The 24,153-nt window shown below is 36.0% G+C and overlaps 1 protein-coding gene across 13 annotated transcripts in view; it reads left to right on the forward strand.

Annotated features, from left to right (window-relative positions):
- Positions 1 to 24,153, forward strand: part of Ndae1 (Na[+]-driven anion exchanger 1) — a 704,613-nt gene that overhangs the window by 170,696 nt on the left and 509,764 nt on the right. The gene's annotated exons all lie outside the window — the stretch shown is intronic.

Genomic DNA, 24,153 nt, shown 5'->3' on the forward strand with positions numbered 1-24,153 from the left:
ACCTGGTTGAGGTTTTTTCCGGGGTTTTCCCTCAACCCAATACGAGCAAATGCTGGGTAACTTTCGGTGCTGGACCCGGACTCATTTCACCGGCATTATCACCTTCATTTCATTCAGTCGCTAAATAACCTAGATGTTGATACAGCGTCGTAAAATAACCCAATAAAAAAAAAGAAAACCCCGGAAAAAACCTCAAGCAGGTAACTTTCCCCGACCAGAATTCGAACCCGGGCAACCTGGTTTCGCGGCCAGACGCGCTGAACGTTACTCCACACGTGTGGACTTCCTCCGAGAAGGAAGTGAAGTTGTGGCGGTAATTACCAATGCGTAAAAACTGCGCTTCTTAATACGTTCAATAATCCGGGTTTTTTTAGACTGTGGCGTATAAGAGAAAAATGTTATCTGTTACTGAAATGTTAAGTAAGTGTTTTATTTCCCAGCGTTTTGCAACTGTTTTAAGAGATTGATCGAAGTGTCTTCTAAAGTGTTTGGCAGTTTACTTAAATGCATTGAAGATAAGTTATTTCTTGATTTTTCCAATAAACACTCCGATAACAATGCGAAACTTCAACTACTATAAATTATGAAAGATAAAATAAAACAGTCGGCCTGGTTGGCGCAGTTGGTATAGCGCTGGCCTTCTATGGCCGAAGTTGCGGGTTCGATGCCGGGCCAGGTCGATGGTATTTAAGTGTGTTTAAATGCGACAGGCTCATGTCAGTAGACTCACTGGCATGTAAAAGAATTCCTGCGGGACAAAATTACGGCACACCGGCGACGCTGATATAACCTCGGCAGTTGCGAGCGTCGTTAAATAAAACATAACGTTTAAAATAAAACACACCTAGGAAATCTTCACCAAAGCGTTAAATAATTTATTATGGTCGCTTTGATCCAGGGAAATTGACGAAAATACTCGCGGCGGCTGTAATAATTAAGATTATTTATCGCTTTGGTGAAGTTTACAAATACATAAGCTACTGTTTGACATTTCGCTAACAATGGAACAACCAATTGATAATTCTCTATAACAAAAAGATTATTTTACTTATTATAAAGCTCAGTTTTTAAGCATAGTGGGTGAGTTGTGGGTCCTATGTTGTAGATTTAGGTTTATAGAACGCTAAAAACAAATGCGACATAATCACAATTACTATCAATGCCAATACCACTATCATCAACAATAGTAGATCAGTTTGTAGTTATGACCTTATTTATCATTACCACCTGTTACCACCCCAGTTACCATGATTACACCATTACCATCTTCATCACCGCCATTGCTATCTTTATCACCATCACTATTATACTCTATTTTTTTTCATGGAGTGCAGTTTCGTAGAAAGGACTTTGCCGACAGACCTTCTACTGCCCCCTACTAATTGGTTGTCATAAATAAATGTCTTCCTTACTGTGACGGAAATCTTGTCTTCTCTTGTTAGTAACCAATCACAACCCTCGTTCAGAAGAATTGACAGGTGCCCGTCAAATCCACGTGGAGGCAGAGTTGCCGCATCTTTTCCGAATTCCAAGAATCCCGTCAGTTTCACTACATAATTTCGAAGGTCATCAGGATTGTGACAACTGTGCAATGTTGGGACTAGGGGACAGGAGGAATTGTCAGGGGTGTTTGTGTAGGAAGTCATAAATCTGTAAGTGGGTGTTCAAAGGAGCCACCGAACTGCACTCCTTGAAATAAAATAAGGTATACTACCACCGTTAACACCACCGCATCAGTTCTACCACCATGACTGCCGTCACCATTACTACTACCTTCACAATCATCAGTAGGTCTATTACCACCAGAACTACCATCATTGTTACCATCATCGTTAGTACAATGTTAATACTAACATTATCGTTACCACAGCCCGTGGAGAAGTGGTTAGCCTCTCTGTCTTTCGCCCTGGCGACCCGGGTTTGTTACCCGTCTGACTCACAGAGGAATTTGTGGTGGACTAAGCGGGCACGAGAGTTTTTCTCAGGGTTCTCGCCTTTCCCCTCACCATTATAATCATTCCACCATGCTCCACAATCACCCTCACTCTGCGAGATCCCGAGCCAGACCTCCAGAGCAAATAAAATGACTGAAAGTTGTTTTTTTTATTAATAAAGGCTGTAATTATATAACCTAAGTGGGCCTATTATTAGTATGGAAAGAGAGACATGCTACAAAAGTATGGAGAGGTGACGAACTAGGATAGCAAAACACGGAATAAAGAAAAGAAGTGAGATAAAGAAGGGAAAGACATGAATGAGTGAAATTAGGGAACTGTGGATTGATATAAGAAATACGTATATCTAACAACGAACCTGTTTTTACAGGGATAAAGCAATGATTAGGCCTAGTAATAAAATTAGTACCGAAGTAAGTAAAATGAGATCGAGATAAGTAAACTGATAGAAATGGATGAAGGAAGGAGAAGTGAAAGTGATAATTTTGAATATATTAAATTAAGTCATTAGGTTTGAAATGAAAGTGTGAGTATAAGAAATTATTGGGTGTGGATAGAAGAGGTTTAAAAATACAGAGTGTTAAAAAAAGTATCCAATATTTTAGGAGATGCTAGTATGCATCAAAACAAGAAAATAATGTCCAATAAACATGGGTCCTACAACATATACTTTCTGAGATCTGAACACTTGTTCATAGGAGGTGCTCAATGTGACGTCCATTCATGGCGATGCATTCTTCTGCCCTTCGGCGTAAGGAATCCTGCACTCTTTGAAATTTGTTGCTGATTGTTCTCGTAGCCTATGTGCTGACATGCTTTGAAGATGCGATCCTGTTGTGTCTGCACATTGTTGATTGGAGTGGAGTACACCAATTCCTTCATGTGTCCCCATAACCAAAAGTCTAGCTAGGGGATTTAGGTTTGGGGAACGAGCAGGTCAAGGTGTGGGGCTTCCCCGACCAATCCAGCGGTCCTGAAATGTCAGCGTCAGGTGTTCACGGCACATTTTGGAGAAAATATGCTGGTGTGCCATCAGTCAATGATCCAACTGCTATCTCATAAATTGCGTGATTAAATTATTACTGTAATCTGTAATTAATGTCAAGATGTTGGGTTTGAATCTAATCCGACTGATACCATCAGTTCGAAGATTCTCCGAATTATCAATCATTGCTTATTGGACCATGCCTTTGTACAAACATTGTCTCAGTGATAGCGAGAACTTAGAGTACACGATTAGATAAAGCATTGATAATTCAATAATAAATGTCATAATCGCGATAATCACCATTATAATCCAGTTAAAAAGTTTGGGTCTGTTGGCCCGTTTGGTTCTCACTCTTGTGAAGTTTGTGACCAGTCCTAGACATTCACAAGTAACGGGAATTGCTAGTTATGGCGTTATGACGCAAAGCCACGATTTATCACAACACAAAGGACATACTCAGAGTGGAAGGAATCGAGCCTTAGTCCGTTGATTTTGTAGCTGAATATGTCACCACTTGACCCTGCAATAAGTTAGGTAAATACAAGACTAAAGAATTGCGATATTGTATAGTATGTAAGCTATAATTTAAATTTTGCCAATTGAGTTGGACCGCTGTTAGCCTTTTATACGCCGAATTGTCTTTCGAGCAGAGACGCGTGACGTCACAGAGCCAGCAGTTGGAAATGCCTGATATAAACGGTCAAACCAGAAGAGTTATTAATGTGAAAAGTATACATAACTTTGAAAAGTCTAGAAGTGAAAATTTACACTACACTAACATAATATAACTTGCAAAATTGTAAGAAATAATAAATAATACATGTAATAAAAATCCCGAATTCAACCCTTTATTGCAAAAACTCCCGCCATACCGACCCATACTTAAAATTCCCGTTTTGCGGGATTTTTCCCGCCGTCTTACAACACTGATATTATAATACTTTTATGAAAATTATATAGTCGCGACGCTGTTATTCCTGGCATGACTCCTCCTCTTTGCTTACGTCTTAGGAAGTGAAGGCTCTATAAAGTCTAGGTAGGTAGTATCGTTCGCCATTTATGTTCTTTCGTTGCCGAGCTACCAGACGAGGAATATATTTGCCACATCGTTAAACATTATCATGTCGTAGCTCCTATGATAATAAATCAAACGCGCTGTAATTCAGCAAATAATTGAGCGGCAAATAACGTCCTCGTGTGCTTTCTGCGAACGCCAACGAAAGAGCCAAAATGGCGGGCGATTATAAGTATTTATCGAGCCTTAGGAAATGCATAACTTCATCATCAGCGAATCACCAGACGCACACGTTTAAATGTAGCCGACTTGCAACGTGATTGGCTGCCGGAAATAAGAGCGACGGGACTATAATTCTAAATATGGTTACAGTTAATCATAAACTGAGTTTATTTTCATTCTCGACTTAAGTTGCAGAAAATGCTGCCCCTCAACAATGAGAAATGAAAATTTCTCTGGAGTTCATGTGCAGGCCTACGTATAATTATTAACATTATTGTTAACGCAAAACTGAGAACGTGATACTTATGTTAGGATTCAGACTGCCAGAAATCGATTTAAAATCAATTGGAACGTAATTCATATAATGTGTAGTGTCGTTATCATAAAGGAAGGAAAAAAATAATTGAACAGGAAATTATAAAATTACGTTTATTTTTTGTAAAGGTGATTTAGACCATTTTAGCATAATTTGATGTTTTCCTATCCAACATTTGATACAAATATTAAATAAATGTTACTAAAAGCCTAGCCCTAGATCATATATACCCAGATTTCTCGGCGTTATAGGCTTTGACGGTAACAACTTTTGTCAGGTTTACTATGCTGCCATCTAGTTGTAACATAAGGAGTCACGTCATAAGTCCCATTTCAATTGCATTAACGACTGTACTGCCATATCGTGTTCATTTACGGCGGACGGGTGGCGATCCTGGCGGTTCTCTTCAAAGTGCAACCGATTTTAACATAGGAATGATCAATCTATATGTGATCTGGGCTAAAAGTAAGTATGAACCTTTAATTTATAGCAATGAAAGAATAACGGAAATCTTGTTTTTATATAGATGAAAGTGGGAAATTACTTCATTTTCTCAATTGGGAACATTGGCAGGTAAAAGGTTTTAACATTCAGTGGATAATATTGCAGGACTGGTAAATTTCATATCTCCGAATAGTGGAGGAGGGGGAGAAAATGTTGAGAGATTATGATAAAAGTCGAATAACGTAGTTTCTAGTATGTTTTTTTTATGACGGCAGTATGCCAGTGATCAGTGTTTGTGTTGTTTACAAACTGGAACAGAACATCTTTCTCTTCTTTAACGTCCTGACAGACTATGTGAGAATATGTAAATATACACCACACCATCTCTAGTTACAGAATTTCTCGAAATACTTCGCTTACAGCATTATTCGTATTTCATTACTTCAAGGCAACATTTATGATCTGATCACTACACTATTACAGACCGAAGTAATAAGGATGTCTTTTTTATACAGGGACATCATTTTATTTTTACTTCAATTTTTATTGTACCTGAGTTTTTGAATGTACTTCACTCCCACCCCTTCTACTAATGAAGTTCCAACTCCACACAGAACCAAGACCGCAGATAGTAAGCAGTACTGAATGAGTATAGTACGTTCCAGAAATATGTTCGCGTTTTCCAGTGACGAAAGAGCTTTCAATATTGAATCATATTTTCGCACAGGTACTGTCCGTTTGCCTCGTCGCATCCCGATTTCTCCCACCTGCTTCTGCTCGCCCCTCTGTACTAGCTGGGCTGTCGTAGCTCTTTTCTGAAAACATTAATTTCTGTTTGGAATTGGACGTTTACGTAATATTATACAACTGTTTAATTTAACTTAAATAAAAGGACCTCATTAAGTAATTAACTGTCACGTGATTTCCCCCTTTCTACAATCCTGCGGCATAACCACTTGGACGGACAGTAGATAGCATGTCTGAGTAATTTTATATTTTCGGGTCCGGCAGAAGTGAAGATTGAATTTACAGTACGTAGAGTAGATACAGAATTATTTCAACGTGAGTTACTAGTACGAAGGACGAAACTGGCAATTGGAATTAGATGCAGTAGTCTATAATGCGATAATATGCACAAAAGAACTGAAGCCTGTATCGAAATGAACGGCCACCATTTTCAAACTTGTGTTTAAATATTGATATTATGATTATTTTTCAATTTAACATCTTTCTCTATATTATACGCTAATGTGCTGCAGACAGTATAATATACACTGCATAATGAATACGTTCGCATGGATACCTCAGTTCGTGAGTAAAAACACTTATTCTTAATACAGTACTGTACTTTGATTAAAGAAAAACCTAATGAAAATTATGAAACTCAAAATTGCGATATTTCCTAGTTTACGTAAATGGATGAACTACTTTTCTTCCTTCCTATACCTAGTGGAGTGATTTGTTTGTGTTTTACGCCAGTATCATCGAACTACAGTCGTGGAAGGGGATAAGCAAACTGTGTTTCCGGTTCTCTAAAGGTATAGACAGGTTAATATTAAAAATGTTAGTAAAAATAAAATGATGTCCCTGTATAAACCTACTTCCCATTATGTTGCTACCCACGTTTCATAGGTTTATCAGACTCTTGACTTGGATTCGTTTGGATTTTCAAATTCTTAGGCCTACAATTAGGCATACTTTGGTCTATTGTGCATCCTATATAGGTTGTCTCAGAAGGAATGTGAAGTACTTCAGGATAATGTAGTTTGAGTTAATCTACATCGATTTAACTTGTTGTCCAAAGTCTAACGATTGGGGAGAAATTAAGGAGAGAAATACTGGAATGTCTTGGTTCCGTGTACTGTACTTGACGTGTTACGCCAGATCTTTTGCACACGGCAGCATGTGAACACCGCTACGCCAGCGCAACACACACAACTGAATACACGCTCACTTCGCATTTAATTCGTGTATTCGCATAGTGAATTTGCAGACCTTTTTATTATGTGTGTTGATTTGCATCTCAAAGAATAACCCCCTGAAATTAATGACATTACTTACGGTTCATTCTGTATTTACAAACAGCATTAGGATATGAGTAATTTTTTATACATGAAGTGAAATGTTTAAGTATTTTATCGAACAAGAGTTCCTTAATTTTTTACCTACACTCGTTTAAAGAACACAATTTTCAGCAATGAATGGTTTTTTTGGTAAAATGTTAATTATTTAAAATTAATATTATTTATGGTAAAGAGTTCAGTGAAAATGATCTCAGATTAGAAAGAATTCTCTCAGTGATTTAGAAACGATGGGTTCAAATGTTCAATGGTACAAACTTAATTTCAAGTTAAAAGACTAAATTAATTATATTGTTATTTCTCTTTTCTCTGATTTGTTTCCGTTATACTCAGTTATTTAAAGTTGAAGACTCAAATATTTTTTTCTTTCAGAGACAGATAATCTTGAATTGAGAGAACATGCTGCTGAGAGAATATTGTGGGGCTCACAAGAGCAATGTTGTGACATTTCTCCAGTTTCACAACTAGAACATAGTACAACCATAAGGTTATGGTACATTTGCAATAAGTTACGCACTTCCGCAAACATTAACAGTAGCTGTCTCTCGTTCTTGGAACTGGTAATGCCAGACATAAACAATAACAAAGAATCTGATATAGCATGTCGTGTGTTTATTTTTGAAGTGAGTGAGAGTGTCGCTTCTTTTGACATCTCGCGTATACGAACTGGTCTCATGAGATAAATAAGTACCGTATGTAGCAAACAAAACGTTCCACAGTATGTAGTTGCTGCTATTCCATGGCGCCAACGCATCGGGTACTGTAGCCTTAAATCTCGCATGTCAAATACGTTTCTTCTCTGGTTAAGAAGTAAAATTCTGGCATTCTGTTCTTTCCAGTGAATAATGATACATACTAAACAATGTACTAGGTGAACAATCCTCCGCGCGTCCGCTTCTACTGCTTGCGGATCTTGGGAGAGTCAAGCCGATTACCACGGGTGCCAGGAAGTCGCAGTAAATCTACCTAAAGTTTGTCGCGTGAGTTATTACTAGAGCCCGGATGTTTGGCAAAATGCCTTTTTTATTGGGTGGAAGTAAATAATTTGCATAGGTGTAAATGTAATTTGGAGTAAATCAAAGTGATAGCGCCGATTTTTATTTTGCCTATTTTGCCTTTTTAAGGTATTTCTTGCTAATAAATGTTTTTTATGTTGTAATTTTAAAGCAATACTTCTTGTTTATTTGCAATTTTCTAATTAATTGTAATGTAATTTATTTATTTTTATTTATTTATTTATTTAACCTGGTAGAGATAAGGCCATCAGGCCTTCTCTTCCCCTTTACCAGGGGATTACAACTACAATATTAAGAATACAATTACTATTATAATTACAATTAATAGGCCTAATAAATTTACAGATACAATAAAAATCAAAGTACTAAAAGATTAACTGGTTAATAAAAGCTGGACAGTTTATTGTGAAAGTTAAGAAGAGAGAAGCATTTCTTTTATTGATTAAGTACAAATTAAACCTACTCTACGCAGTAAGAAAATGCTCAATAAGCTTGCTTTTGAACGCTACTAAATTCCGACAGTCTCTGATGTCACTGGGTAGGGTATTCCACAAGCGCGAGAGCGAGATTGTGTATGATGATGAATACGATGATGTCTTATGTGTTGGTATGGCTAGTATGCGGCTATTTTGCGTGCGTGTGAAGAGATTCTGATATGATGACAGGTAACTGAAATGGGAGGCAAGGTAGGTAGGTGTAGAGGTGTGAAGAACTTGGAAAAGGAGAACAAGAGAATGAAAATTTCTACGTTCGTTAAGCCGTAGCCACTTTAGAGTTTGGAAGGATGGGGTAATGTGGTCAGCGCGACGGACATCGCAGACGAAGCGAACACAAGAATTATGAACAAGTTGTAATTTTTGCGACTGGTTGACATTGAGGTCAGTCAGTAGAAAATCACAATAATCGAAGTGACGCATTACTAGTGTTTCCACTAGTATTTTCTTGAGTAATGTGTATGAAATTTAAATATTTGAAACAATAACTAACTTTACTAACAGCAGTAAATAAAAGTAATTTATTTCGGTGCTTAATCCTCTAATAATCGTGCTTTAATACTATTGGTGTAATATGAATAATGATCGACAATCCACAGTTACAAATATAGACCTAATATTGTCATGTCTTCACTATACCAAAAATCAGTTTTATAATTTTAAATATTAAGCTCGTTCTTATAGAAGTTGTCATGTAGCATTTTCAATTATTTGCTTTCATATTTGAAATCTTGCTGTTACAATTTTGTACTAAACGTGTTTATTATTGTAGGAGAAAGAAATTTGAGCGAGGAACAGTCACTTATTGTTGGGTGACAGAAGGTATAAGATCGGTTAGCTAGAATTCCTAAATTCAGTAAACCATTGCAAAGTAAATTTCATGCTTACATTAGTGAATTTGGTACCCATGTGTTTTCAACCGATGGAACAATTTTGTTATGCAAAGTTTGTGAAAAGACAGTTAATCACGAAAAAAAAAAAAGTATTTTTATAATTCAACATGTGTCAGCTACGAAGTAAAAATGTGTGAGTTATGTTGATATAATTGAAATTTATTGCTAAAATATATTATGTCTTTTATAGTGCCTTTTTCAAAGATTATTGTGCCTTTTGTTTTTACGTTTTTATTGACTTTTTTTTTTTTGCCTGCCTATTTTAACCGTTATGCATGCCTAAACATCCGGGCTCTAGTTATTACTAATAAATACTTAAAAACTCTACCTACAGTTTGCCGTGCAAGTTATTACTAGTAAACACTTAAAAATTCTACCTATAGTTTGTCGTGTAAGTTATTACTAATAAATACTTAAAATAAACACTAATAACACTTAAAAATCTACCTACAGCTATTAGATACTAATAAACACTTATACATACTTAAAAAATAAACACTTAAAAAGTAAAGTAAAAGTATTTTACTCACCCAGGGAATCTCTCTCCAAATAATCTTCCTACTTCACGAGCCGATTCTGTACGCAGGTATGAATCGTACGCGAATACTCTTTGGGAAATAAAATACCTGAATTGAGACATATTAACTTAATTAACACACTATATTACGAACACGTACTTATCTTGCAAGAGTACAACTCACACTGACACCTGACGCGAACTTCAACGCGGTGGAGACGGGAGACTTTGCAGCTAGTTTCGCCGACTAGGCGCAAGCCGTGAAAATACGAGCGCGCGAAGGGTTGTTCACCCGATATTTCGTACAACAGCTCCCTAATTCTGAAAACTTCCTTTTCTGTAGTTAAAACTTTATGAGTGCTAAATAAAGTAACGTCTACCGCTGTGGAGTAACGGTTAATACGTGTGAAAGTGAAAGGAGTGGGCCCGGATTCAAATCCTGTTTGACGTTTTTTCCGGTGCTTTCTCCTCAACCTATTAACAGCAAATGCTGGGCAACTTTTGGCGCTATACCCTGGAATCATCTCGCTAGCATTATCACCTTCATCTCACTCAGACGCTAGATAACACTGTAGTTGATAAAGCGTCGTAAAATAACCAATTAAAAAAACAAAGGAAAGTAACGGTCCATAAGAATCCATAGTCTACTCTTGGCTCTGAATTCTTTGTAGGACTAAGGAGTCAAAATTGTACGTAACTTCGCATAAGAATGAATAATGAGGAAAATGTGAAATTCTGGCAGGAGAGACGGGATAAACTCGGAAGGTACTAACCCAAACAAACACTTCACTGCAAATTCCGGTTGAACTCGTTAGAATTTAAAGATGGGTCTTGAGGTGGAAAGACGCTCTGGCACTTATTGGTAAAGCAATAAGGATAACACCGCAAACTTAACTTGTGAACGTGAGGCCAGTTTTGGGTTGGTAAGCCTTGGATTTCCATGGCTCGATGCACAATAGTAATATACGTTACAAGAGCGGTATGTTGACGTTTTCATGGTCGAGGAAAAGACTGAAAAAGCGAAATGTAGTTGAGCTTTTTTAATTTCCGAGAACATGAAAACAAACATACCGCTCGTGAATCGTACACTATTTTGTGCGAAGATCGTTTATTACATACCTGAAAGACGAATTTCTAATTAGTTGCAATGAAATCTCCATGTTGGTTTCTGTTTAATGACCGCAACTTCGGAAAACCAAAATATCTTTCTTCTACATTGTTGCTATGAAATGTTTTCTGTGTTTACTATACTCCAGCAGGCCGTGATATACGTGTCTTTTTTTTTCCCCCAGTCTATAAATGCGAACTTAAAACAAACGGTAAGGTTATGTAATGATTTATTTTTGATTTTATTATTTTAACAATATTATTTATATAACATATTACAGTAATAACATCGGCATCTGGAATCTTGTTGATTTTTTCACGGCTTCCTTAATGTTACTTGTATCAGGAATGCAATAAGTTTCGTGGAATAGTAGACTTTACTTAATTTTTGCAAATATTTAAAAACAATAATTAACATTGCAATTTAGGTGAAATTGTAGTGGTAAGTTTCCAATTTATAATTATTACTATGTTAAACGTCTCTAAACATAATATGTTAAAAGCCTAAAGCAATAAAATGAATGTCGCGCTTAAGCGGTAAGAAGAGGGAAATTGTTATGTGTGTTACGTTGGGAATACTGAATGTGGTATTTCACACTTACCGCGTATTGGTTCTGTGCGGAAAACAAGCAAATACGCACGATCTCGCACAAAATAAATTTATTTGTTTCATCCTATTGTATTTTTCGGTGTGGAAACAAAGTTCATATAATTCTGCTGATTTACTAGGCTAAGTGAATGATTTAATGAACAGAACATATATATTTTTTAGTTATTTAAACCAGTAAAAGTGCTTAAAACACGTTCAAAATATCTTTCCTATGAATTAATGGGACCTGTTTGCACCTGATTGTTTATAATTCCACCTTTATCTATAAAAGGTTGAAGACCTCTGCCATATAGACTACCCGCATAACAGCATGGCCATTATATCTAAAAAGAATTGAAAAAATTGGTTGCCAGCTGGCCTGTCTTTTAGTTTATAGACCACATGACTAGAGCTGTAGTTTCATTTCAAAACCTCTTTTCAAAATGGAAATATTAATTGCTTAAATTTGAACAGGCTATCCCGTGAAATGTAAAAGTATAATCAGGAGATGAGACAAGAAACTAAGCAGCACGTCGGACTTAGAAACAATGTAATTCTGCTGAAACATTTTAAACTTCCTGGATTTCTTGAAACCAGAAGCTTTGCAGTTATTTCCTGCCCCTACGAATTACGTAAACGTCAAACAATGGTTAGGTTTAGGTTTATATTACTGTTTGCGAAGTATACAATGCTATTAAATTTGAATCATTACGTGACTCACTGTGTAATCTAGCACAGTGCTTTTCACTGACTAGTCTAGGGGTAGCGTAGAATATGGAACATAGTAGACCTAATGTGAACTTCTGTTATGAAATTAAGAAGAAAACAACTTGATTATACAGGGACATCATTTTATTTTACTAACATTTTTAATATTAACTTGCCTATAGCTCTTGATCAATGCCGTTTGCTACCCCCTTCCACGACTGGAGTTCGATGATACTGGCGTAATATACAAACAAATCACTTTACCAGGTATAGGAGGGAAGAATAGTATTTCATCCATTTACGTAAACTAGGAAATATTGCGCTTTTGAGTCTGATCATTTTCATTAGGTTTTTGTTTAATCAAAATACAGTACATTATTAACAATGAGTGTTTTTACTCACGAACTGAGCTGTCCATGTGGACGTATTCATTATGGAGTGTATATTATACTGTATGCAGCACATTAGCGTACAATATAGAGAATGAAGTTAAATTGAAAAATAATCATAATATGCATATTTAAACACATTTTTTAAAATGGTGGCCGTTCATTTCGATACAGGCTTCAGTTCTATGTGCATATTATCGCACTATAGATTACTGTACCTAATCCCAATTACCAGTTTCGTTCTTCATACTAGTAACTCATGTTGAAATAATTTTGTACCTACTCTTTAAAGAGTACCTTACGTACTGTAAATTCAATCTTCACTTCTGCCCGATCCGAAAAGATGAAATTACTCAGACATGCTGTCTACTGTCCGTCCAAGTGGTTATGTCGTAGGGTCGTAGAAAGGGAGGAAATTACGTGACAGTTAATTACTTAACGAGGCCCTTTTATTTAAGTTATTTTAAACAGTTGTATAATAGTCCTAACAGGAATTAACGTTTTCAGAAAGAGCTAAGACAGGCCAGCCACTAGCTGACGAATAAAATCTGGTGGGGGGAAACCGGGATACGACGTAGGCAAATGGACGACAGTACCTGTGCGAAAATGATTTAATATTGAAAGCTCTTTCGTCACTGGAAAACGCGAACATATTTTTGGAACGTACTGTTTACTATGACTGTAAGGCTAATATAACTGTATAAGCGGTCTTGGATCTGTGTGGAGGACGGTTGAACTGCATTAGTAGAAGGGGTGGGAGTGAAGTACATTAAAAAACTAAGGTACAATAAAAATTGAAGTACAAATAAAATGATGTCCCTGTACTTTTATTCAACGCAAAACAGTCGGATGTTTAAATTTTCACAAAACAACGTATATAATAATAATAATAATAATAATAATAATAATAATAATAATAATAATAATAATAATAATAATAAGTAACGTTTTCTTTTGTAATTAAAGTGGTAGCTTTTCCATTTTGATTTCTGGCATAGCTCTTCCATGGATCTGCCCCTTGAATTGTGTGTTTTTTTTTTTCGTGTTGTAACCTGCTGATCCATAAAGTCCCGCTTCTTACGAATATCTGATACTACTTCATAATTTTCACAAGAGTGAGAATGAGAGTCAAAGAGCCCAATCCTTAAAATGGATGGTAATAATAGGCTAATAATAATAATAATAATAATAATAATAATAATAATAATAGATATTATCAAAATTACAGATATCCTTTCTTTCTTCATGGTTCACATCCTTTTCATACCGTCTTACAACCAATGCGGCGTAAAGAAGGATATATCTCTTGCTTAACACTACATACGGACCTCCTTGGCATTTGACTAGCACGGCACAGGGTCACCTCAGAGCCAACACAGGACAGTAAATGGCAAAGGACAAATACTCAGTTCCGTGCAAGGAAGATGCAGTTATTCCATTATCCAAACCTAGAGTCTAACTACAGACCTCTTTGGTGAGAAACACACAACTTACGCAATTCAGAGAGCGAAGATTGACAGAATGAGCTCTGTGCTAGACGTAGGTAATAATAGCTATCACTTTGATGTAGATTTCACGCTACGAATAAGTGATAATACGTTGACTCTAAATTCACTGAATCTGTGACGAGAAGTAATGCAGTAATGAAACAGATAACATTATTGACAAGTTTTATCCAGCCACTTAAGCCACTTAAGGCTACATTTATATCCCTTATGCGTGCTGTGGATAACCGATATTAAGTGAGGTTACATTACTGTGTTTCACACACTCTCTCCCCTTTTCTACTCTTCGCTTCACTCGAGTTCAGTGATCTTTTGCTAAAAAAAAAAATACCGCTCCAACGAGTACGGCAGTTGATAACGCCTGTAGCTGATTGCGCAGGTCTTCACGTTCTCCAAAAGCCCGCATAACAGTACGTGTAAACGCCATCTCACGTAAGTTTGTTCCTCGTGTAACTAAACAAATGAATGTAAAAATCTTATGTACCGGTACGTCCTGTTATTGATTGAGATTAACGTATGAATACATGTTCTATGCATAAGTTTACATGTATGTATGAACTAGTTCGATTAATTAAAATGTATCTTAGTGAAACTTACAGCAGAGTCCGTATAGGCCAGTTTCTATCTGATGCTTTTCCAATTCACTGCGGGCTAAAGCAGGGAGATGCATTGTCACCTCTACTTTTTAACTTTGCTCTAGAATATGCCATTAGGAAAGTTCAGGATAACAGGCAGGGTTTGGAATTGAACGGGTTACATCAGCTTCTTGTCTATGCGGATGACGTGAATATGTTAGGAGAAAATCCACAAACGATTAGGGAAAACACGGAAATTCTACTTGAAGCAAGTAAAGAGATAGGGTTGGAAGTAAATCCCGAAAAGACTAAGTATATGATTATGTCTCGTGACCAGGATATTGTACGAAATGGGAATATAAAAATTGGAGACTTATCCTTCGAAGAGGTGGAAAAATTAAAATATCTTGGAGCAACAGTAACAAATATAAATGACACTCAGGAGGAAATTAAACCCAGAATAAATATGGAAAATGCGTGTTATTATTCGGTTGAGAAGCTCTTGTCATCTAGTCTGCTGCCAAAAAATCTGAAAGTTAGAATTTATAAAACAGTTACATTACCGGTTGTTCTATATGGTTGTGAAGCTTGGACTCTTACTTTGAGAGAGGAACAGAGATTAAGGGTGCTTGAGAATAAGGTTCTTAGGAAAATATTTGGGGCTAAGAGGGATGAAGTTACAGGAGAATGGAGAAAGTTACACAACGCAGAGCTGCACGCACTGTATTCTTCACCTGACATAATTAGGAACATTAAATCCAGACGCTTGAGATGGGCAGGGCATGTAGCACGTATGGGCGAATCCAGAAATGCATATAGAATGTTAGTTGGGAGGCCGGAGGGAAAAAGACCTTTGGGGAGGCCGAGACGTAGATGGGAAGATAATATTAAAATGGATTTGAGGGAGATGGGATATGATGGTAGAGACTGGATTAATCTTGCTCAGGATAGGGATCGATCAATGGCGGGCTTATGTGAGGGCGGCAATGAACCTCCGGGTTCCTTAAAAGCCAATAAGTAAGTAAGTATGTTTAATCAGCAGTGCGAAAAATGGTTGGAACAGTCATAAGTGATACCAGTAAGGCATCACTCATGAGGCAACTAAGCCAGGAGATAATGGGGTAGTTAGCCAGCTCCTTTCCCTCTCCATTGATGTAGGTCATCCCATATTATTTGCAGATGACACAAATATAGTAATTACAGCCAATAACTCCAACACATTCCAATCTTCAACAGAGGAAATTCTCTTCAAAATATCTGACTGGTTCTCAGTCAATAAACTGGAATTAAATTGTAACAAAACTAACATAATTCAATTTAAATCCTGTCCAAAGTCAACGTCGCAAGTTTCTAGCGCAATAATTAATAAGAGATCCCTATTAGAAACAACAACCAAATTTCTTGGCTTAAAAATCGATAATGTGTTAAATTGGAAAAATCATATTAAAGAAATTACCCCCAAACTAAATTCAACAATGTTTTGCTATTAGATCTATGCAAAAGATAGTAAATATCAATACCTTAAAAACAATATAGGCTACTTTGCATATTTCCACTCGGTAATGAGTTTTGGAATAATATTCTGGGGAAATTCCATAGATAGTAACAATATATTTCTATTACAAAAAAGAGTAATTAGAATAATAGTAGGTGCCAAATCTAGGGAATCGTGTAGGACTATTAAAAAAAACTACAAATAATGCCCATGGCTTGTCAGTATATCTTTTCATTAATAATCTTCCTCGTATGTATAACTAATTCAACAGTTCATAGAATAAATACACGTCAAAAAATGACTTTCATACTCCATCGGCAAGTCTATCGTGCTATCAAAAAGGAGTGCATTATATGGCAGTAAAAAATTTTAATAGCCTCCCCCCCATCGATATAAAAAATGAAACTCAAAAGATAAAATTATTTAGGGCCAAATTAAAGAAGTACCTAATTTCTCACGCCTTCTATTCTGTAGATTCATTCATGACATTCAATAACACTTCATGAAATTGATACTAAAACTTTGTGTTGTACTATTAGGCTTTATTGTAAATCTCGTCTGTATATATTTCATCTAGGCTGTGACTATAAATTAAGATTTTATAATGGTATTAAGTTTTTTTACTTGCTCCATATTCTAGCTGTAAGCAATGTATGAATACCATTGAATGTTAATAAATACAATACAAATCGCTGATTAGTAACATAAATTTAGGCCGACATGTATACATTATAATTTATTTGTTAAGTTTATTTATACACGCTTTAACATCTGTGGTCATATCGCGTGTTTCAGAATCTAGGTACTGTACATTACTAGGCTGTGCCTTGTGTTCATGTAACTGATTTTAGATTTTGATTAATGTTTGTGATATTAGCAATTGAGTCGGTGTTAAATCGTAGTATGTAAATTTACACTCCGGCATTTCCCTTTGTGATTGAGGGAAATCATGAGAAACCCAGTCAGATGGCGGCCACCGGATTTGAACTCGGGACCTCCCGAATGCTAGTCTCAAACATTACCGAATGAGTCAACTCGCTCCGTTAATTAAAATTATTGTATTGTTGGATGAAAAAGAACTTGTTGTAGCTAATATGTAAACATATTCAAAATATTCACTCTAACAGTGGCGCCACCTGTTATTTTTCTTTCACAATCATAAGATAGGTTGGTTTGTAAGTAATCAACTATAGTCGCGACGCTGTTATTCCCGGCGTGACTCCTGCTCTTTGCTTACGTCCTAGGAAGTGAAGGCTCTGTAAAGTCTAGGTAGGTAGTATCGTTCGCCATTTTTGTTCTTTCGTTGCCGAGCTACCAAACGAGGGGTCTATTTGCCACACCGTTAAACATTATCATGTCGTAGCTCCTATGATAATAAATTAAACGCACTGTAATTCAGCAAATAATTGAGCGGCAAATAACGTCTTCGTGTGCTTTCTGCGAACGCCAACGAAAGAGCCAAAATAGCGGGCGATTATATTAAGTATTTATCGAGCCTTAAGAAATGAATAACGTCTTCCTCAGCGAATCACAAGACGCACACGTTTAAATGTAGCCGACCTGCAACACGATTGGCTGCCGGAAATTAGAGCGACGGGACTGTAATTTTAATTATGAACAAAGCACTGTTCGTTGGGAGTGTCATAATTCATAACTATATAGGGACCGGATTTTTAGGTTTTTAAAAATACCATTTTAGGTTTTTGGAATAGGTGAAATAGATTTTTTTTTTTTTTAGGTTTTATGTCCAAGCTGTGAAAGGGGTCGCAAAAACTGCCCGATCGTTTAAAAATGTATCCTTACAGTTATTCTTAAAAAATAAATATATATTTATTAAGACAATATGGACCACGAAACTGACCTTTTCAAGAACCAAACTATTTATAAAAAATGTATAAGATTCCAAATTTTTTATCCTTCCCCTTTAACATTATTTGTAGTTTGAATAAATTATTGTAACAATTAACATTTTATCTAATATAATTTGCCTTAATATAACTACATAAATTTCAATTTTCAATAGATAAAAGATACAGTACACACACAACTTTTGAAGTAAATTTGTTCAAACTTGATCAAGAATTGTTCAAAAAAGTAAGAAACAAACAACATGACTAGGCATCTTTTTTGAAATTCTTATTTCTTACTGAAGCAACGGAGTGGTTTCAAATGTGTCCCTTTGATACCAAAATTCATCGCTGCGTCTTCTACGAAGTCCTCCTAAGTGGCTTCTCCCAACAGGTTTATAAAACAAAGTTTGTAATGGATATCTTGGAGACTGCATTTTTAATAGGGCCTACATGGTCTTTCCATTTCTGTGGTATCTTTGAATGTCCTGTACTATATTATTTTCTCTCTCATATTTCTGTATTTCTTATTTCCTTCGCTCTGCTTGTGAGGTTTATATAGAATCTTAAAATCGTATTAGGCTGCTTCGGACGCCTCCAATACCGAAGTTTCGCTCCATTCTGTACGTATTGTAGTTGCTCTCTTTCTATTATATTCACTTTTTTATTACTTTTGTCTTTGTATCCTATTTAACACTGAATATTGTAACTGAACTGCATCCCAGCACGAATACTGTATATTTGCTCCTTTGGGTGTTCTTATCATGTACTGTACCTGAATATACCCAGAAGGAAATAAAAAATAGTTTAGTATTAGACGCTTTTTAACTTTGCTCTAGAGTATGCCATTATGAAAGTCCAGGATAACAGAGAGGGTTTGGAATTGAACGGGTTACATCAGCTGCTTGTCTATTCGGATGACGTGAATATGTTAGGAGAAAATCCACAAACGATTAGGGAAAACACGGGAATTTTTCTGGAAGCAAGTAAAGAGATAGGTTTGGAAGTAAATCCCGAAAAGACAAAGTATATGAATATGTCTCGTGACGAGAATATTGTACGAAATGGAAATATAAAAATTGGAAATTTATCTTTTGAAGAGGTGGAGAGGTTCAAATATCTTGGAGCAACAGTACCAAATATAAATGATACTCGGGAGGAAATTAAACACTGAATAACTATGGGAAATACCTGTTATTATTCGGTTGAGAAGCTTTTATCATCCAGTCTGCTGTCAAAAAATCTGAAAGTTAGAATTTATAAAACATTTATATTGCCGGTTGTTCTTTATGGTTGTGAAACTTGGACTCTGACTTTGAGAGAGGAACATAGGTTAAGGGTGTTTGAGAATAAGGTGCTTAGGAAAATATTTGGGGCTAAGCGGGATGAAGTTACAGGAGAATGGAGAAAGTTACACAACACAGAACTGCACGCATTGTATTCTTCACGTGACATAATTAAGAACATTAAATCCAGACGTTTGAGATGGACAGGGCATGTAGCACGTATGGGCAAATCCAGAAATGCATATAGAGTGTTAGTTGGGAGGCCGGAGGGAAAAAGGCCTTTAGGGAGGCCGAGACGTTGATGGGAGGATAATATTAAAATGGATTTGAGGGAGATGGGATATGATGATAGAGACTGGATTAATCTTGCTCAGAATAGGGACCAATGGCGGGCTTATGTGAGGGCGCCAATGAACCTCTGGGTTCCTTAAAGGCCAGTAAGTAAGTATTAGACGTGGCATAAATATTATGCATTCTTAGCATAGTGTCCGTATCCATATTTTTTTGTATGAATGTTTATTTGTGCATCCGTTAATCTACAGTAATCTGACTAGAGATTTTGATTTATTTAGAAAAACCAAAACTCGAGTGGTATTTAATTGACTATTACACGATTATAAGAACATTATATAAAGATTAGAAGAAATAGAGTACTCTAATACAATGAATATTAATTGACTTACGAAAATACTAAACTATTGTATCTTGAAAATGTATTATTGTATCATCTCATCATTATAAATATTCCGCTAGATGGCAGTAGTGTGTTACGATGAGCTTTTCTCTTGTTACAAGTTGTACCAACTGTATAATCTTCATTGAACTCTTAAGGGCGATTACTAGTTAAAAAGGCTTTGTTGATTCATTTTCATTTTTATTGAAACAGTTGCATTCCACTTCAGTTATTAATATATATATATATATATATATATATATATATATATATATATAACCGAATAATAACAGGCATTTCCCATATTTATTCTGCGTTTAATTTCCTCCCGAGTGTCATTTATATTTGTTACTGTTGCTCCAAGATATTTGAATTTTTCCACCTCTTCGAAGGATAAATTCCCAACTTTTATGGTTCCATTTCGTACAATATTCTGATCACGAGACATAATCATATACTTAGTCTTTTCGGGATTTACTTCCAACTCTATCCCTTTACTTGCTTCAAGTAGAATTTCCGCGTTTTCCCTAATCGTTTGTGGATTTTCTCCTAACATATTCACGTCATCCGCATAGACAAGAAGCTGATGTAACCCGTTCAATTCCAAACCCTCTCTGTTATCCTGAACTGTCCTAATGGCATATTCTAGAGCGAAGTTAAAATGTAAAGGTGATAGTGCATCTCCCTGCTTTAGCCCGCAGTGAATTGGAAAAGCATCAGTTAGAAACTGGCCTATAGGGACTCAGCTGTAAGTTTCACTAAGACACATTTTAATTGATCGAAATAGTTTCTTCGGAATACCAAATTCAATAAGAATATTATATAAAACTTCTCTCTTAACCGAGTCATACGCCTTTTTGAAATTTATGAATAACTGATGTACTGTACCCTTATACTCCCATTTTTTCTCCAATATCTGTCGAATACAAAAAATCTGATCAATAGTCGATCTATTATGCCTGAAACCACACTGATGATCCCCAATAATTTCATCTACATATGGAGTTAATCTTTTCAAAAGAATATTCGACAAAATTTTGTACGACGTCAACAAAAGTGATATTCCTCGAAAGTTACTACAGTTAGTCTTGTCCCCCTTCTTAAAAATAGGTACGATCATGGACTCCTTCCATTGTTTTGGTACAATTTCCTTTTCCTAAATTGCAAATACAAGTTTATAAATTTCGCTAGGCAATGCGCTTCCACCTCTTGTATTAACTGTGCTGGAATTTGATCAATACGTGGAGACTTGTACTTTTTCAGATTTTCTTTCGCAATTTCGACTTCAGAAAGTGTGGTTTCCGGTATAAATGGCTCAGCAGTTTGTATTTGAATTTCGTCCCGATCATTTATATTTGGGCTATGTATATTTAGTAGTTAAAGTGTAATAGTCATATTAAATTTAATATTTTTCTCCATATCTTTTCCTGATGTCAGTTGCTGATATTTCTGGACTATCATACTTCGGAAGTTCTTACCTTCTCAATAGATTTTCCTTCATGTTAATTTCCACCCGAATTTGTTTTCTTCCTCACATTGTCATACATATTTTGTTGATTGATACTTATAAAATTGCAAGTTTTCACTATGTTGTTGAAAATACTCTTCCTTTCAAAAAGAGGGCAACTGAAAGTGAATTGAGAACTGTTTCTTTTGGTTCATCGCATCGAATCTGTGAAGTCACGAGGTGAATTTTCCGTGTTGAGTAATAGGATTAACTTAATATGAAATAAAGTTCAAGAGGTTTGTATCTGTGTATTAATATGTTTGTGGAGCACTGAAGAACTGATACACTATGAAGAGGCGCGAACGGGTGGCCTACTTCACCATTCGCCAAATATTTGTTCAGTGATATTTTGCGGAGGATTTATCGGACTGAGGGAGCGGGGAGCGTTGTAAGCACTGATATATACTTTTTATTATTTCCGAAGACTCGACAGTGGATAAGGCACAGCACTGATATTGTGTAGAACTGAATCCCACCTGGAGTGGAGAAATGGATGTTTAATCGGTATCTTTGTGGCACTGATGTTATACTTCACTGCTTTAGGTGAATATCTGGCGTGTTACACAATGTGTTCACCTTGTGACAGGTCGAAAAAAAGAAGTGTTTCATAATACGGTTTACGCATTTAGTAACATTACAGTTTCCTCTTTGTGAATGATATTACTTATTACAGCTTATACTTTTTATACCCAGTATTGAAAAGACACAACTGAAATCATTCAATATGCGGCCAAATAAGAGCTGTATCTTCAGTTATCTAGTGAAGAATGGGTAGAACGGAGAAAAATTTAGTTATTTAGTAGTTTGCATAAGAAAAATACATTCTTTATAAGTTAATTACAGAATTAACACATTTGTCTTACAAGCAAACGTTCTGATGGGGGCAGATAAAAAAGTTGATTTTTTTTCTTCCACCATGTTAATAATGTCAAAAGAAGTGCTTATACAAATTTTGGCCACTCGACCGCAATTACGAGGCCGTCCAGAAAGTGATTTTCCCTGGAGCCGTTTACAGAAAAAAACATAATTGCATGAACATATTTATTGAAACAGATACAGCAATTGTTGCGCTATTTGTCAACATATCCTCCACTGGAATTGAGCCATTTATCATACCATGGGATCAATTTTTGTGTCGTAGAAGTCATCCGCTTGAGATCGGAACCAGCGTTTGACTGCGTCTGCACCTCTCTCTGTCGATCCCATGATATGAGAAATGTCTCATTTTCGATGGAAAATATGTTGAAAAATAGCTCAACAATTGCTGTGTCTGTTTCAATATATTTGTCCAGTGAAATTGTGTTTTTTTTTTCTGTTAACGGCCTCTGGCGAACTTATTTTTTACGGCCCTCATAATTGCGGTCGAGTGGCCAAAACTTGTATCAGCATTTTACATTATTAACATGGTGAAAGAAAAAAAATTATTTTTTTTATCCGCTCCCATCAAACGTTTGCTTGTTAGTCTTACATTCTCCCCTTAAACGATCTTACTAATAAAAGTTATTTATATAACAAGTGTGGATGATCTTGATGATTATGGCACGAGTGAATGTTGTCACGAGTATCGTAATAAGATTATCCACGAGTTGGATACAACACTTTATGGTATCTTAGCATTATTCATTGTATGAAATAAATTATAAATCATCCATAGCTGACAAAATCTTCATATGTTCGTATCGATTAGTTACGCCTGGCATTGGCATTAAATAAAGAGAAATGGATGACCTTGCAGGTATTACAAACTCTAGTTATAGGTTAGGTATCAAATTTTATGTTACAAATGTTCCTTTATTTTATTAATATAGTGTCTCTGAACCAAAGAACTGTTTTATGTGATATTACAAAAGTAATACAAAATTGTTAAAAATGGGAAATAAATGATACGTTATCTGCTGTCCTGCATTTCATGTCTTGTTATGTGGCGTGTAGAAGCGGTAAGCAAGATGGACGAGTTGCAAGCATCCCGACCCAAACGTTCCGGTATTACGTCATAGTGGACACGTCATTGCTATTGTTGGCACGCGTGCTATAATAAGCCGCTTACGAACGATATTGTGTGTAGTAACAAGCTGTTTATAATGCTAGGATGGCATAAAAGCTTTTACACAGACGTTTTACTACCTTATATTTATGCAGTGTTTAAAAGTCGTGTTTAAATTTCTGTTATACAACAGAATTGCGCTCGGGCGTGGGTTCGATTCCCGCTTGAGTTGATTACCTGGTTGGTTTTTTCCGAGGTTTTCTCCAACTGCAAGACGAATGTCAGCAAGTAAAGAGATACGTTTGGAAGTAAATCCCGAAAAAAAAAAACAAAGTATATGATTATGTCTCGTGACTAGAACATAGTAACTTACGGAACGGAAATATAAAAACTGGAAATTTAGCCTTTGAAAAGATGAAAAAATTCTAGTAGCTTGGAGTAATAGTAACAAATATAAAAGACACTCGGGAGGAAATTAAACGCAGAACAAATATGGGAAATGTCTGTTATTATTCGGTTGAGAAGCTTTTGTCATCCAGTCTGCTCT

Source organism: Periplaneta americana, chromosome 12, assembly GCF_040183065.1.
Source record: "Periplaneta americana isolate PAMFEO1 chromosome 12, P.americana_PAMFEO1_priV1, whole genome shotgun sequence".
Classification (NCBI taxonomy): domain Eukaryota; kingdom Metazoa; phylum Arthropoda; class Insecta; order Blattodea; family Blattidae; genus Periplaneta; species Periplaneta americana.